The 18113-nt window shown below is 27.5% G+C and overlaps 1 protein-coding gene across 2 annotated transcripts in view; it reads left to right on the plus strand.

The window, feature by feature from the left end:
- LOC129613588 (uncharacterized) overlaps positions 1-18113 on the plus strand; it is a 149581-nt gene that overhangs the window by 82657 nt on the left and 48811 nt on the right. For both annotated transcript variants that reach the window (XM_055527719.1, XM_055527718.1), the window contains one exon: positions 8958-8983. The gene's annotated coding sequence lies outside the window, so the exon portion shown is untranslated. The remainder of the gene's footprint in view (positions 1-8957; positions 8984-18113) is intronic.

Here is an 18113-nt window from a genome sequence, read left to right on the forward strand (position 1 = left end):
TAATATAAAATTAAATATTTAATCTCATGGTTATTTTATGAATTTTCAAAATAATTTTGCTATTTTAGCAACAGCAGTAGTATATTTTGCAATTGAAAGTAGGTTACTGCAAAATTTAAATTAAATTTTGCAATTTTAATTCCGTAAATTGGAGGAATAATCAATATTCTCGGAACGTCGACAACATTTTACTAATGAAGTAAAATGTTAACAGAATTTAATCATCTGAGTAGGTCATATTTTACAGGATTTTTTCATGTCAGAAATTGTTTTGTGCGTATACTTATAGCAAACCTACTACAGGAAATACAATAAATAGAAAGAGAGGAGAACGAAAATTGTGTTCTCAATTAAAAAATTTGCATTAATACACACGATAAATTGTATGAATCACAACATGAATATTCCAAAACATGTGCAGTACACTATTCTCTTTAAAGACTCACACAAACAAATTATGACAGATAATGCTGTTTAACAGCAAACCATTAATAAGCCAGGAACGGCGAAATCCCGTATTAACTTAAAAATTATAATTGAATTACAAACGTGAATTCTAATTTATAATACAATAATAAATTTAAGTTGTTCGCTTTTATAATGGTATGGTGCCCATAAAATGTATGCATGCCGTCCATATAACAGATTTTGTATTTTATATGATTATATAAAATTTATTAACGGAACATGAAAAGTGGAAAAATTTGAATATCTTAGATTTAAATTTCGTATAAATGATGTATGAAAAGTGTTGAAAATCAATTTATTACTACACTATATTATAAATTACTTGTGTTGTAATATAAAAGTGTGCTATACGATGAAAAACGTGATTATATTAATTTATTCTTAATTATAGTTTACTATAGAATTAAGTTGTTTTTCTCAAAAGTTTTTATGGAAAATTAAATGTTTCCTTCCACATAGTATGGAAGGTTATTAAATGGGCTATAAATATTGAAATTTCTCTGGTACTTAGTGCACTTTATTGATGAATTGCTTATAAGCGGAATTTTGCTTTATAATCAATAATTAATTACAATAATATGACTGGGGGGTGGGGGCCGTTTTTAAAGAGGTTTTGGAGGGTTCAACAAAATCGGATTGAAAAAATTCTATACAGCTTTCACGGTAGGTGTGTCGTTTTACAGGCGAAGTGATAATGTAAGTAATTTTTTCGATACCTGTAAAAGAGGCGGCTAGACTAAAGAAAAATGCAAGATTCAAACCTTTACTTCTCTAATTGCGCTGAATAGGTGAAATCGTTGTAACGGATACAATGTTTACAGCTCAACTAATTCCGATATATTTGGACTCAAAGTTAATTTCCATTGTTTTTTTTGATGTTTTTTGGAAAGGATCTCTGCTCCGCCATGCCAATGCTCAATTCAAAAATTGAATTCGTACTTCAATTAAGCTGCTGAACTTTGAATGTTGTCTCCGTGCAAATGATCCTACTAATGGAATATACCTCGATGATAAAGCATTTAGGAATAAGACACCCAGTGACGTATTTTTTTTGTCTTCCCCTTTTTATAAATATTTAACATATATTTGTTTATTTTTGTTGCAGGTATATGAGGAATTTTTATAGTGGACAATGTTTGCATTAGCAACTTTCGCGTGGGCAGGCATTTTTCACAAAACAAAAATTTTTTTTGTTAATTTTTTTTTTTTTAAGTGATAAAAATTTTAAAGAATTTTGTGGAAATGTTAAATTTCCTGTGAAATTTTCAAAAGAAAACTTTCAGTTCAAAAATGTGTTTACAAAAAGGAGACATTTTTTGATTTTTGTTTTGTGTCTGTTTATGAATGTGTGTTTTGTGCTTACCATAAATATATGATAATTTTAAAAATAATTCATGTTCAACTATAACAAGTTAGCTCTTTGCGTCAATAGGACGGGAGCCAAGTTGCTAATCGGAGTGTTTACTGAATATAGCAAACTTGGTTATAACTTGCACAAATTGTGGCTTTTTTTAGGCCGCCTGTGTAGATTTTGCCATGATGATGATGATGAGACGACTGACAATATAAGTTTTTGTAAAGCTTCAACCAAAATATTGGCCCACTTGGTGTGATATGTACTAGCATCCTAGGATTTGTAGACGATGGCGTTTCGACAATTCTCTAATTATGTGAGGATTAATAGGCTGGTGTTTTATAAACGATGCGAACGGTGGGGTGGTGAGTTAAATCTTTATGGCTGCAGCTAACTGGTCTTAAAGGAAATTAATGAATTAAGTTTTGTGTTGAAGATACTATGTAAGAATAATGATAAATTTAATATCAACAAGTTAGTGAAATATGAAATACAATAGGTATACGAAAAATTTTATTAAATGTAGTTTGTATAACTTCATTCTTGTTTGGACTGCTTACACATACAAGCATATTTCTTATATTTGTACTAAATATTTTACTACAAATATCTTTGAGGGAAATCTAAATAAAAAATTTATTTTATTGAATTTTCAATGAAATTTTATTGAAAATGAATGATTTCATTTTTTAATCAACTTTTAACTTTAACATTTCAACTTGATCATTAATTTTATCCGGAAATCTAAAATGCCAAAGTTCTTTTTATCATACTAAATAAAATCTTCAAATTTAGAATGAAATAAAAATATAAATAGAAAAATTTCAATACTTTGTACAAGTAACTTGTAAGAAGCACGAAAAAATAACAAAACAAAAATTTATTTTGTTCCCTTAACTTTTCAAAATATTTGACAGCTATTCGATATTTTGAATCATTAATTATTTTAACTCAATATGGCGGAGTAAAAGAAAATAAGTTTTTTTTTTCTTTGATGTCATTGTAAAAGAGAAAATATTAATAACAGAAAAAAACGAAAACAGTAAAATAAAAAAAATAAAAGATATGAAAATGAAAAAAAAGAGATAGCGATAATCATAAATGTTGCATGTTTACATGTACCGTATACCTGCCATTCACTTGTCAAAAAAAAAACAACATGAAATTTTGTTCTTATTCAATAACATACACACATAAACATTCTTTTGTTTTTTTTTTTTTTTATTTCAAATTGTACAAGAAAATTTTCTATAATTGCCCCCAGTGTTACAATAATAACTCTAATTAAATCTAAATTATATATTTCAACTAATTATTACAATTAACAAGAAAAATATTAAAAAAAAATAATTTTTTTGCATAATGAAGCAGAAGAATAACGCAATAAATGCCTTGTTATATGCATACATATGTTTTTTTTTCACAATTTTGTATAATTAGTGATATTGCGTTATAATTTGACAGTTTAAGTGTAAAATATTCTTTTTCTCTAGTGTGAAAAGTATGTCATTTAATACAAAAATAATTTAAATGCACATATGTAAAAAATATTTGCAAATTAATTGTATAGAATTTTAAAAATATTTCGAAATTTCAACACCGGAATTTGAAGTTGACAATGTTATGATTGATTTATGTGAGTTCATAAAATATTTCGTTGAATGTTGTTTTCAAAAATTGAATTTTGTGCTAAAAATTTTGGTAGAAACTGGGCATTTAGTACAAAGTATATAAAACCGTTTAGTGACAATAAATGCGGCTGTCAGTCGTTTTGATACAAATTATTATAATTTATCAAGGCTAAGTGAAATGACCAGAAGCGATTTGAGAAGATTATAGGGTTGGGCAAGAATCAGGTGTTAATTCTAACCAGGATCTTCTTGGTGGACTGCAGTTTTAGAGGGCATCTCAGTGAGTTTAAGCGGCTCTTTGTACTTATGGCGACGAAGTTGCAGTCTTGCGGGCTTCACATGGTGCCCGAGTTCATCAGAGTAAGTGTGGTACGGCATGTTCCTCATTTTCAGAGATGAGGCACAATAGATGCTTGTACGCAGTCGCGGTTCACTACTTACAAATCTACAAGCCTAAGTGGAAGGAGTTTAGCAATTTTAAGAGAAAGATGTCATTAAAGTCGGTCATGTTTGAGTAAAATACACCTACATATATAGGCAAAGCAAGTATTCACCAATTCAAAAACCAATTGAGATTAGTACTATTAAAGAGAGGCAAAGAACCTAGCCAGCTTATCCAATATGAATTATAAAAATATGAATGAAAAAATAAAGGAAATAATTAAAAATGAAAACTTGGGCAGATTTATTCATTCATTAATAATCTGTATATATGTATAAATTTGCCTTGCCCACAATCATTAATTTTTCTTTATTTAAGAGAATAAACATCATATATTATGGTTGTTTATTTTAATTTTCTCTATTTACATATGTATTTGATTTTTATTATGAGTACATTGTTATACATAGAAAAACTGAAAGGATTTTATTATCCTGTTAATAATTTGTTCATAATTGACTTTATAATGGGAACATTAGAATTAACTATATGGGCCTCTTATGAGGACAATAATTTCTTTTTTATTATTAATTTAGTTTCTGTTTTATGACAAGTAATATTTTATGTATATATACTTTTTTATAAGTGGATATTAAACTGGGTGTTTTCCGAATCAAATGTGAATATTTTGCTAAACAAATTTTTTGTTGTACTTGTTTTTATTAAGCAAATTTTAATTTTAGTGGTGAATTTTAAGTTGTGGTGAATATTTTATTTAAAATAAAATCACTGTTCAATGAAATCAATATTTGTTTGAGTAGAATAACAAAATGTTGATATTCAAACAAAATCGGTTTTTCTTTTTTATTTAAGTGAAGAGTTGCCACATAGAAATTATATCTCTGGGGTATGATCACAAAATGGTTTTAAAGCGAAGTGCCAGTTGCAGCCGATTATATCTTCGGGTTATATTCGCAAAATGATTTCGAGAGAAAGTATCAGTATCATCGATGTAGAATCCGCGGTTTCTTGGTAGACGTGTACTCTAACATTAATAATTAAAATTCAAATTAGAATTAAAATGGCTGATAATGTTAGGTGATCCAACGATTGTAGGTACTGTGTAAAACAAAAACATTGTGAGATTTCTCTTTCTGATAAATTTGAATGTATAGTATGATCGAAGGTATCGAGACTGAATCAACCTATAGGAATTTTCTTTAATTGCCGATCAAAGCTCTATATATTCTTTGTATCGTTCGTCTCGGCATTGGTATTCGAGGTTCCAACAAAAAATCTTTCACGTAATATTCTATAGGTTAAGGTTTTAGCATATTACACCTGAAAACACTCTATGTACATACACTATAACCTATATAAAATGAGAAAATATATTTTTATTGTAGTAATTTTACATTATCTCTTTTATTTTAAAAAAATATGATGACTCATGTTGTATGTTGTATAATGAAAATACTTTTATTTAATATAGAATTGAATTCGTTCGCGTTTTTTAATCTGACAATGTTATAAACTAACTTAGATTATTTTTAATCACATTATTACGTGTACATTTCATATAAACTTTATATGAGAGCGATTATATTCTATATACATACATAACAGTATAATGTATAGGACAAACTTACATAATTAATCATTTTAATTTTATTAATGTCATTCTCTCACTGTTACCTACCTGTGTATTACCTTATTTATCAGTTTTTAATGATTAAAAATAGCTTATAGACATACAACAGTGTTCGTTCACTATATACTCATACATATGTATATATCATAGATTCATTCACAATATAAAAGTATAAAAATAAAACCAGAATATACCAAATAGACCAATCACTAGTAATTTAATATTATTGTTATTTATATTATCTAAACTGAATTTAATAATATAAATATATATATATAATATATTGAGTAAGCAAGTAACTATTTTCAATTCTATTTATGGTTATAAACAATAAAATAAAGTAAATATAGAACAGTAAAACAAAAAATCAAGGTAAAAAAAAATAATGGTTAATTTCTGTCTTAAAAATACTTTGTCATTTTAGTGTATACATTTTGATTTAACACGCACCACCAATATTAACACGAAATGTGTACAATACAAAAATCTAATCTTATTTTAGAGAATCAGTAGGTTATATTCAAAATAGATTTTTACTGTCTTATTCATGAACCCCAAAATATATCGAAATTTTTCATTATAAGAGTAGCAATTGTTCTATTTTAAGAAACGGCTAAAAATTTTCTTCCCATTCCAGAAACGCAGGTTTTAAATAACTATTACTCACTTAAAAATAAATTAATCAATGAAAATCTAATTAAAAAATAAATTTAGGCAAAATTCTTATGAAAATTATTAAAAATATAATATTTTGAAAAATTATGTAAAATTGCATATTTTTAGGGGCAGTAAAGAATTTTTTTCTGTTACAATTGTTTAAAATGGTGTTTAAAAATTTGCTGCTTTTATTTTTAATTAAATTGTTTTTAATGTTGCACTGGCGCCACGCTTGTTGTCAATCATTTTTAATTTTTACTGTCGCATAAAAATGTCAAATTTAATGACCATTTTGTAAAAACAAATTTAATTTTTTTAATTTCTATTTTCCTATTTTTTTATTCTCATACAACCAATTTTAATAATTATAGTTATTTAGAATTGTAATTTTATTGTTTTATATTGTATTATTCAACATTTTAATTTTTCAAAATGAAAATCGATTTAATTATAATAACATACCTTTAATATGTTTTCCCTATAATCAATTCCACCACACATTGAGGTGTATATAAAAAGAAACGTGCCTAATGCATATACGTATGTGAAATTTCATGTATTATGAAGTGTGTAGTAAATTGTAATCATTATAATATGACAAAATGTGTTATATGTTAAGTGTTAGATAGGGACCTACATATCAAAATTCATGTATAATAATAGACTCTGAGAAACAGAATAACATATTTTTAATACTCATGGCGCGTTACAATAATTATATTATGCAGTATATAGTATAGGGCAAAAGTTAAAATAATTGATTGTGTATAAAATATACATACATATCTATATTATATTAACCGTTATAATTAACTGTTATTTCATATATTGATCTGAATTAATTAAATTGTTAGTTTCTTTTTTAAGGGATTTTCAATATTCGCGTGAGTACGTATGTAATTTGTTTTTTTTTTATAGAAATGCAAATAAAAATTTATTATTCCATTTGTAACATTTTGAATTTAGTCCACAAAAAACGTAGCTACTTCTTTGAACAATGATTTTAAAATGTCAGAAAAGGTTTTGGTCCCTAATTAATTAAACTATTTTCTGTATAGTACGATGTTGCGTGGAATTTATAGAAATCCGATTCTCGATTTTGATAGAAGTTCAAAATAATTTCAAAAAAATTTCAAATTTTTTTAAAGAAAAAAAATTTAGATCTAAGAATACACAACTTACGCACATATTTTTGCCAAAAATTTTCTCAATTGAGAAAATAAACAAAAATAACTTTCCCAATTGAATAAGAATTGAGTTTTGTGAAACTTTACGAAAACAGCCGCTTTAATGTTAAGACAGCCAGAATCAAATTTTGGCCGGCATCTAAAGTTATTTTTTAATTGCTATTCTATAATCTATAATGTTTAAGTTTTAGAGTTATAAAATTAACACTGAGGTTCCCGAGGCTAAGTCAGCTTTTTTAACTTGTAGACATTGTTTCTGTTTCTGATGTTAGACATTCTGTCTGTTTCGATAACATCATATACTGAATCAAGTGAGTATGAATTACGAGGCTTTATTTAATTTTGATATAAATCAAAAGTAGCCGGCATCTAAAGTAGTTTAAGTTTCAGAATCATAAAACCAACACGAAATTTCTTATATTAGATCAAGCATTTGTCTCTAACTCATACGATTGACACAGGAGCCTACAAATATCCAAACTGTCTATTTTCTCGCAGTATACTACCGGAAAGTTAGTTGAAAAACTGTCAGAGAGTCTGCCATATTTTTCACATTACTAGCAAATTTTTGGTTTGGCCAACAATTTAGTTTAAATTCCTCAAAGTTGGTCGCAAAAGTATTTTTTTTTAATTACTTTTTTCTTCATCTTTGTTTGCCTTTTTTTTTGCTATTAAATAACAAAGTTTTTTTTCGTTTTTGCGTGTCTACTGTTTTCTTACGAATTTCTTATGTTAAAATACCTTTGTTTTATTAGACTTTCATGGTAGCCTAATTGAGGTTTTTGTTTTTAGAAATTTTATTGATTTTATTCTTGTTTTTTTTGTTTTTTTTTTTGAGATCATTAATTGATTAGTGAAATAAAATGTATATTTGTTTATAGTTTATTAACGTACAATAGAATGGCATAAGTATAGACTAGGTATTTAATTTTTATCGTATATACTTTTGTAAAAGGACTTAATTTCGTATATAAAAGAATATTAAGGATTTAAAGTTAATAAAAACACATTTGTTTATTAGACCGGAACTCATTTAAGGTTTTTTATAGGAAATCAATTAGAAAATAGCAAAAAAAAAAAGAGACGAGAATGTTTTGTTTTTTAATTTAAGGGCAAAGATCGCATATCTAAATAATGTTGAATATTTTAAATGAAAAAATGTGGACAGTATAGAGAATAAATTGTTTTTATATAGTTTGCAAGTTATTGAAAATTATTCAATGAAATTTGAGGATTGTCCTCTATATATTTTTGAAAATATATTGCTTTGGAGCCTATGACCTTAGCAAAAGAATAGAATTTTAAATGGCTTTAATCTATACTGAATAACTTTGATAATTTTATGATAAGAGAAGAATTTATAGCTTTAACCTTTACATTTTTGTAAACTATTAAAATTATTTTGTGAACAGTACGAAAATTAATTAAATTTAGAGGAATAATTAAATTCAGTAATAAATCAATTGAAATTTGTGATTTTCGTCATTCAGAACTTGATTTATAGATTCTTTTAATTTTAATTCAATTTAATCTTGAAGAATATAAAAGAGAAAATTTCAATTACTTTAGTTAATTCGTTATATTTTTAGAATCCTAAGTTAATAAATTTTTTTTTTTTATTTTTCAGTGAAATTTCAAACATTGGCGATTAAGGTGAGTACTGTTTACACTGTTGTTATATATATAGCATTTTCAGATTAAATAACCCTTTTGCTCTTCGATGTCTCCAGAGACATTGCCAATCCGCAGTCAGTTCGGAGTCCGTTAAATTCGACATATTGTATTTGCCCGGGGGTTGGAAAAAATAGATGCCTTTTCATCATCTTTCGGCTTTGCTGAGAGCATGATTGTTCTCATTGAGTGCAACCGGGTCTACCGGTTATCATTTGTGAATCGCATTACAACCACCAGATACGCTGATCACTTACACCAACCAACTAACTACAATAATGGCTGTGTAATGTTGTTGGTGATGAATTTTAGTTTCAAGAAATAGGTATCTTTCTAAAATGCATTCTACTAAATGGAGTTTTAGGTTACAATTAAAAGGATTAATGAAATTTACAGAATAAATGATTTTTTAATTTTTATAAGTGCTCTTAATCTATAAATCTACAAGTGCTCGATAATTTTTATATCGATAACTCAACGGTTTTGAAAATCCCTAAAAAGTTGATACTCTCTCAATTTCCATATGTAATTTACTTTTGTAAATGGTGTATAAAAACAACCCTTTTCTATTTTTTTTTAAATTTCCAATTCACCATTTTCATTTTTATAGCAAAAAAATTTTATTTAGTGTCTCTTTCATGCACCCCTTTTTGCTCTTGTAAATGTTAATGTAAGAATGATAAATCAACCGCTTCAATTATTTTTTGCTTACATATATTGATTATCGAAGTTGAATTAAGCATTCAACCAAATATGAAGGACTGCAGACTATACATTGAATATTTTTTATATTTCAGCTATTGATACAGTGGCTTGAGACAATATGTAAATATAATGTGGTGGTGTGATATGGGCAATTAAGGTCATTCAGATTTTATATTGAAAATTAATATGAAAATAAAAAATTTTGTTCTTTCGTTTTATTGATTTTAAAAATGAAAAATATTTTTTAATTTTTTTCTTTATCAAAATTAATAGCATATTATTCCGGAATATTTAAAATTATTTATAGTTTTTGTTTTAGTAAATAAGAAGAATTGAATGAATGTTATTTAGTCTTACATTTCAGAGAATATTGAATGATTTTAATTCCAGGAGGTTTATACTTCCCGACAAGAGGCATCAAATTTCTTGTATATTTTCTTAGAAAATGTTTTCGGATTGGGATATTTGCTCCTGTAACTCGAACCTTAACTTCTCGCAAGATGTCACTATCTTAAATAGCCTGCAGGAACCATCACTTTCCAAGCTTTAGCGTTTTATCAATATATTAGAGAGCATTTAATGTACCCCATTCTAATATTAACAGTGCTTCTTTAGTCACAATTACCCAGATGCTTCTTTAACTTTCTTTATATCGGACGGCTTTTCTGCACCTGCGTTCTTGTATTGCTTTTATTTTCATACCCATTTGACAGTTAATTAAAAACTTAAAAACTGCATTAGAAAAAATTTTTGTTTTAATAGTCTACGTATAACTGCTGAAATAATTGAATAATTTTAGTCTGCAGAACAAGAATTCATAAAAGATTTACGTAAAAATACAAAAAAATAATTGAGATAAATTTTTTATGTTTCATTTTAATGAAAAAAAAAATCTAATTCTTACTATTTTGGACTTTAATCTTAATTTGAGAAAAAATGAAACGTGGAATGATGATTGTGCCGTTTTGATTCATGCACGTACATTTATTTAGTTTTTCTCTCTAATACAATTCAGAACTTTTAACTTCCTACTTTTTTTTCATGTTCGAAAACAAGGAAGAAAAAAACTTAATGTGTTTTTGCCTCTTCTCCTTTTTCCAATTTCTCTTTTATGCTTTATTTTGTTTCCCTTGTTTTCTTTTTTCTTCTAAAGTTCCTGTTTGCATCACTTTCGGACAACAAAAATATTCTTACAATCAAGGTAAGGATATTTTTTTTTCGTGTTGTTCTGTGTCTGTGTACAAAAGAAAGAATGAATTTCAAATTGTTTTATTAATACAATAACGAAAATAAAAAATAAAAAACAATATTCTGCTTTAATAATGTGTATAGGGGCTAGAGCAATTTAAAATAACACAAAACAATTGTAACTTCAATTTAAAAGCAGGTTAACAAGTACACCCCTAATTGTAGACTATTAGAGTGTAATATATGAAAAATATTTAAAACAGACGGCATAAGGTTGGGAAATTTTTGTATTTTATTAGAAAATTTTTTTTATTTCAATAAAGTTAATTGAAATCGTTTGAGCAAGATAGGAGTTAATCCAAATGTATTGATTCCTATTTGTTGTTTTCTTTTCACCTCATAATGTCCAATAATCTTATTTATTCAGTCGTTGGTTATTAGAGACAGGAGATAATGATTATATCGAATGACCCAGTTGCCATTGGAGCGCTGAATTCATTGTCGGTATGCAGTGTGGCATTGTGGCGTTGTTACTCTGTGCTAGATGTCAGGTTGTATAAGCGTAGAACGAAATTAGATAGTTGTCACGCCGGTGAGGAGCCAGATGTTGAAAATTCTTGAAGCGCTTGTGTGGAGTTATACAGTTATATACTCTTAGGAACTAAGAATGAAATCAGAGAAAAGACGGTCGAAAAGTTGAAAAACTAATACAGAGCAGCGGCATCTCCAAGGAGCTTCTCAGTAATTATGACCAGAAGCGTTTTAAGAAAATTAAAGGATTAGCCAAGAATCAGGTGACTTCACTTGGGTCTTGTCGAGGCTTTACGGTGTTATTGGGCATCTCAGTTAGTTCGGGTTCGAAAGTAAAGGAACTTGTACATTGTGTGGAAAGATAAAGGGATCTTGAACTTCTGATTTCCAGAAGATTATAATATTTGATTATAGATTGTATTGTTTTCTCGTATACTTTACCATCATGGAGAAGAGTACGGTTTTCCAGGCCTCATAAAATGCTCCAGTTCATCAGGAAGTGTATGCCATGCTCTAAGATGGAGGGAGAGAAAATATTATTATACGCAGTCGCAGTGAACTGTTACCGCGGTTGCACAAATCTACAAGCTCTAATTACTAGAACTTAATACGAAGCGAATTTTATTAGCATCAAAATTATACATGCAAAAATACAGTCTAGGACATATTTAAATGCATATACGTTTAATAAACATATAGTGAATAATAAAAAATTACCATTCAAAAGTAAAGAATAAAAAAAAAAAGATGTTAGTTTTGTCCGAATTATAAAAATTATGGTTTTGAATGAAATTTTTGTTTCGTCTACAAGAACGTGTACCCAACATAATTTAACTATATGACTTATAATAACTTATTCACAGTTAAAGACTGACTTTCAAAGATGGTAATTGCTTTTTAACAAAAAAAAAAAATCTCACTTTACAAGCTTATTTTATTGTTTTTCATTTTATGTATATTTTTGCATTGTGAATGCACCGTCAAAAGTTTTATTATGAAATTGTGAACCCAATTTTTCAATTTCCCCCCTTAAAGTATGTAAGAGAGAAATGAAAAAAAAGCAACAACAACGAGAAAAAAAAAAACAAATAAAAATTTTCAAAATTGCATTATTAAAATTGACGACAAACTAATGGTGATGACGTTTTTCTTGATAAAAGTAATGTTGATGATGATGATGATTATTGTGATGATGATGATATTATTTGATAGTGATGATTATAATTATAGTGCTTTTTTACTATAAAAAAATTATTTCAAAAAAAAAAAATAAAAAACAAGAGAGAAAAATTACTTTACAAATAATGCAAACAGTGTGTTGTGTAGGTATGCAAAATTTTTGTGCATTCATCATTGTGTCGTGCATAATACTTTCGAAAACAATTACACATAAACATGAGCACTTTAATATATATATATATACGTATAAAGAGAGATTTGCTGTTTTTCAAAATGAATAATGACTTTTTCTGCTTGCATTTTCACCTCTTTTCAAATACAATTTGCACAACAAAATTTTTATTCTTATAAATTTTTTGTGTTGTTCCATAATGATTTTCACTCTTATATAAATTATGTTTTTAGGGAGACTTTTAACACAAAAATGAACATTTCCAAGTGAAAAATCGCTTCATGTTTTGATTTTACCTTATTTTGTTTTTCTTATTCATTTCATTCTTTTTATACTTCTTATAACTAACTCACCATTTCTATATTATAATTCTCCTCTAATGAAAAACAACATACCTTAGACTTTTAAATTTAGGAATGTAGAAAAAAAATTACTGAAAATATTTCAAAAAGAAAAAAAAATAATGCAAATATACAAGAAAGCGAAAAAAGAGAAATGAAAAATTGTACGATTAACATTTTTACATTTTACTTAAAATAACATGCATAAATTTTTTTTAACTGTAATTTATATTATGTGAAATATTGTTTGATTATTATTAATTGATCCAAGAGTCAGCCGGATTGGACACATTAGAATATTTAAATCAATATTTTAATAAATTTTTTAATAACATTAGAAGTTTTTAATGAGGTTAACAATTAAAAAAACAATGAATTAAAAATTTATAAAAAATTGCATACTTTCCGGAGAAAGTTTAATCCGGTGAGAGAAAGAGAGAGAGAGTCTTCAAGTCGGCAGACGATTATTACGCGATATTTTGACATACCGTAAATAATTCGCTGCTTGTCTCAATTTGTGCAAGTTATATCTCAGTCTGTGATGTTTAGTGGGAAACATATCTTTGGACAATCAGAGACAAGAAATTTGGCTTATCTCCTACTGGACCCTAAAAGCTGTATGACTTTTCTGGGAAAAGCTTTGTCTGCCTCATTTAGAGAACGCGGCTTTCAAAGTTGCTATCGCTGTTTTGCTCACCCCCAAGTACCTTCATATAGCATCTCGATAGATAGAAAGGTTAATTATAAAAATGTCCTATCTCAGGATGAAGTAGATGTATCATTTCAAAATATGCATCTGTTGTTCACAGACACCCATATCCGTCGAGACTCATGACTTTAATCTTTTTAAGGTCGCCTGCTAACAACGTCACACCTGAATCGATTTGATTTAGTAAGAGTCAAGCTCTAGAATTATCATCTAACTATCTAAAAATATGACAATGAGTTTATTTCCATATCCACTACGAATGTTTTCATGCTCTCTAGGAAAGCGTAGCAGGCCTTAGGCTCCTAGAAAGCCTAAGCCACAGTTATTTTCCAATGGCGCGCGACCAAACATCTTCTCCAGTTTTAAATGCGGCAGCATCATAAATAATATAGCAATTCTCCGTCACAAATTATAGCCTCTTACTGTTTTACAACAATATGCAATGAAAGGCTACTAGACCCATCAAATTCCACCTCAACTATCGTTTAGTAAAAGCCGCCTCTTCAACGATTTTTTCTTGAATATGTCTAAAAATGTAACAATCTAAAGTTTGTAATGAATAATCAATCAAAGATGATCGTTTCAATCAATTTGTGTAGATAGCATGATACGAGTATTAACAATTATCCTCGATTTATTAATGTTTAGAGAGAATAAAGTTTAGGTACCTACATATATGATACTTCCTTTAACGGGACAAAGAAAAAGTAAAGAGGCGGAAAGAAATGATCAAAATCAAAGACAGATTTGTTAAACAATCCCCTATAGGTATGCAATTTTTTTTTTTTTTTTCTGATATCAGTCGAGAAGGTTTTTCTTTATAGTTAAAAAAAAAAGTAGGTCTTTTACACATATAGATACATGTATAGATATGTATTTTTATTAATCATCAATATTAGCCTATCAATCCACATATGAATGAAATATTTTTTCTTTAAATAGAAATAAAACAAACGAAGTGTGGACTTTTAGAATTTAGAGAAAAGTTATTGATAGATTGATCAAAAGATTTATACATTTGTATAACAGTTGGGTCGTAACAGTTTCGAATAAATATTTGAATCAATTGTATTCATCCAATATCAAGAAAAATAATGGCAAAATACCGCTTAAACGGCATTTTTGAGGTCATTTTGATTTCCCAAGGCTCAATTTAGTCACTCAGTTAGAAAAATTATTTTTGACAACCTTGCATGATTTTCATTCACGGAGAACGTTGTCGAGCAGCTCCTCCTTTTTTCAACTCCTTCTACAACAAATGATTACTAGCGATCCCTAGTTGCATGAATCGTCAACACAATCAGTTTGCAGTAAGATTCTATTCTAATTTTGTGCCAAGTAATTTAGAAATATTACTCTTAGTGTCTTGAATTCTTTTGAAAATCAATTTAATAATATTTCCTTATAGAAAACCAATCACTTACGCGTCCCATATCTTGCAATATAATTAAACTGAGTAAATTGTATTTTATAGTAAAGAATGAAGGTGAATGCAATATTAAACAAAAAATTTAATATATTTTGTACACCCGATTATTGTGATTAAAATTTCTATCACTTTTTTTTAATATTAATTTCAAGATTTACACTTCTTTTCCTCGTGAATTTAAATAATTTCCTTTATGAAAGAAAAACCTTGAATAACACCTTGTAAATGTTGTATAACGGATTACGGAAACAATGGAAATTAAAATATAGAGGGAGTTTAAAATTTGAATTAATTTTGAGTATTCACCCTAGTTATTATTGAAAAAAGTCATTAAAAATTAAAATGTATTTAAAATTAATTAAAATTGCTGTCATATTAAAAAAATCTGATGTAGTAAGCACATAACCGACCGCAGTATGTATTATCACCAATTTTAAGAACGCAAATAAACCTCTAGTTAGCATAACTAGACAAACGTAAATTTGGCTCTAGTAGAGTCTCGCTTTGTGCCACCCGCATTCACTGGAAAATTCGTCAGTTAGTTTCGGTAACAACAATTCAAATAATAAATTTCTAAGTTATAAGCTCCTAGCTCGGTTTCTGAGCCCTGATCCAAAAATTGGTTTAACTACCCGAATTGGGTGATTATTTTCTTTTGTTTGCATAAAAATTTAAAATCAATTCGCAAAATGTTCAATTCCCGAGGTCTGGCATATCTAAAAAGTTGATCAATTTTTGACACAAACCAAATATACTAAAAAGCGGTTCAGCTTAAATTGAAATACACGTGTGCACACACATACTGAGAGATCAACATATCGACATCTCTCTAAAAATAGTTTATTTAAACTTTCCCGATCAAAAGGAGGTGCATTTCTGCCGAAATCGTTATTCGAAATTTGATGCAATTACATAGCCTCCCAAATTGTATGGAATGCGGTCGGTAAAAATAAAGGATAATAAATTTTTATTGAAAAACTGTGATGTCAAAATATGAGATGAACATAATTGCGGTTTAATTGTAATTGTTTTTTTATTATTTAAAATGTTTTTTATACAAATTAATGGTGGAAATTACAATATATGTAAATATTAATATTAATTTTTTCAAATATAAATTTACCTCAAAAATTGATATTTCATAGAGAATTATCATAAAAAATATTAATTATTTTATTACCAAAAATTTAATTTTCTCTATAAAAACATTTAATGAAATATTAATTTAAAAATGAATTTATAGTTACAGAGTGTTTGTTATAATTATTTGATTATAATTATACAAATCTTTGGTGGTATACCAATGTGAGAGTTATATTCCTGCTCCTGTAAATCACAAGTACATATTTTTCTACTTAGAATCGAATTTTAAGTAGACTCAGAGAAACGTACGTTCATATTTCAAAGAAAGTTTATTTAGAATGGGTGGGTGTATTGTTTTTGGTATATTTTTAAAAACGGAAAATAAAATTTTTGCAGAAAATTTAATGCAGAAATTCGAATTTTAATTTTATTATACATTATTCCCCGAAAAACTCAATTTTCTATATATATTTGTAAAATCGGTTGGTTATTTAATTACGTGTAGTACTAAATGTGAGTTGATTTAGTCAGTAGAATTATTGGAACCTACTATAAAGCATCCGAAAATGAATTAAACATATCTTAAAATTCTGAGAAAATTTGATAAATTCAAATTTAGAATGTGCCGTGTGCGCATAAATTTGCTGAGTTTTGAGAGTAGAAATATTTAAGTTTTTTTTCTCTGGAATATTCACAGTTACACATTATTTCTCGAAATAAACAAATAATTTTATTTAATTCAATTTATTTCTGTTTCTAGTTCTTTAAAATTTTAATTATAACACCTTGTAAACAGTTTTAGCACATGTATGTATTTATAGTGTAAAATCTATTTTGTGTTTATATGTGGTAATCAATTTAATCATGCAAAAAAATTTTTACAATCAAACATGGTAAACTATAAAAATCACACATAATGTTGAATGGAAATTGTTTTTTTTTTTTTTTTGAATAAATTTTTTAATAAAAATTTAATGAAAACATCATTAAAATAAAATATAAAAATAGTTTTAGTCATTTTGACATATAAAGAGTGTTTCAGTTTCTTTTATACCATAAGAATATCTCGGGTTAAAATGTTTTGATCATTGCAGTCATTGAATTTAAATTTTTTGTCCGGGCCTATCTCAATCCAAACAATTTAAAATTTGCTAGGCACCGGGTAGCGGGAACTGGTCATGTTTGGTTGTTCAGATATAAGGTTATTGGTGGGTGTACTCACTGGCTACTACCTTTCGATGATCTATCTGAAAAGGATGGACAAGGCGGAGAGATAGGTTTACCTGGAAAAGCAGAAAACGGTGGAGCACTTACTGTGTGAATTGCTTTGGAGTGAGTATGTGAAGGAAGTCCCGAGTTAATGAGGTCGGTATACTGCAATTTCTCAATGGCTTATATATAGTGCTAATGTGGATGGGTATGGGAATTGCAAAATGGTCTCAGTCCCCTACAGGGAAAAAAAATACTCTATTCTCATCAGATTTGCATTTTTCATCATCAGATTTTGATTTTAATAATATTTTTTGTAATAAAATTATTATATTTTGACGTAAAGCCTGAACTCTATCGGATAATTTCATTCAATCAATAGACTTTGTTCTAATCTTACATTTAATCTTACAGTACAGTACAGTACTGTACTGTTAACACTTAATTAATTAAAAATTTTTAGTTCTTTAAACCACCCTATTTTCGTTTATAAATCTTTAAGAAAAATCATACATGTATGTGTTCATATACAATTTAGTTGTCTTGTATGTTATTATTTTTCGCCT

This window comes from Condylostylus longicornis, unplaced genomic scaffold (assembly GCF_029603195.1).
Source record: "Condylostylus longicornis isolate FDR11 unplaced genomic scaffold, ASM2960319v2 ptg000084l, whole genome shotgun sequence".
Classification (NCBI taxonomy): domain Eukaryota; kingdom Metazoa; phylum Arthropoda; class Insecta; order Diptera; family Dolichopodidae; genus Condylostylus; species Condylostylus longicornis.